The following is a 1041-nucleotide window of genomic DNA, read 5'->3' on the forward strand; positions in this document are numbered from 1 at the left end:
TGTGATGTACATGAGGCACCCGATTAAGGAACGATAGGGTCGTGCCCGCATTTCGGCACGTTCCTTTTCCGTAGTCGGCGACATCATCTTGGACAACTTCAGGTTTGCTGCACAAGGGTTCTCCACCATCTTGGCGTTCCGTTGATTGAATCGTTCCACAATGTCGTCAATGTACCGAGTTTGCTTGATCATTAACGTTCCACATTCTCTATCGTGGTCAATCTCCATTCCCAAAATGAATTTGGCCTCGCCAAGCTCCTTCATCTTGAATGCGCTCTTCAGGGCGTTTTTGACCTCCCGAATTTCGTCGCGCGTCTTGGCCGCAATGATCATGTCGTCCACATATAGACATACGTACACGAATGCGTTTTTGGAACGCTTGACGTAGACACACTGGTCGGCTCCGCAACATTTGAAACCATTCTGCAGGAACACGCGATGAATAGTCTTGTTCCATGCACTTGCAGCTTGCTTCAAGCCGTAGATGGCCTTTAGCAGCTTGCACTTCATGCCTTCAGCATTCTCGAGGCCAAAATGGAACGTCCAAGTGGACCAAATCCTTCAAATTACTGTTTAGGAACGCTGTGTCGGCATCCAGTTGCTCCATAATGTAGCCGCACGTAAACGCAAACAGCGAGTACAACTCGAATCGAGTTCATATTCGCAACTGGAGAGTACGTCTCAAAGAAGTCTATTCCAAACTTCTGCTTGAACCCCTGCGCCACTAGGCGTGCCTTGTAACGGATAACCCGGCCGTTCTCGTCACGCTACTTCGTGATCACTCATTGACATCCAATGTAACGAGTTGTCGTACTACGTGGAACGAGCGTCCATGTTCCGTTCCGGGAATGCGAATTCAGCTCTGACTGCATAGCACGACACCACTCTCCTGCTTCGTTACTGGAGATAGCTTCTGCGAACGTGTTAAGTGTATCTTTGAACGCCACCAAATGCTGCGCTGCGTACGCCAAGCACTGCCCTTGACGACGCAAACCATCATCATTCGATTCTGCGTACGCTATCGAGATGACGGTCCATCAC

Source organism: Phytophthora infestans, genomic scaffold, assembly GCF_000142945.1.
Source record: "Phytophthora infestans T30-4 supercont1.129 genomic scaffold, whole genome shotgun sequence".
In the NCBI taxonomy this organism is placed as follows: Eukaryota; Oomycota; class Peronosporomycetes; order Peronosporales; family Peronosporaceae; genus Phytophthora; species Phytophthora infestans.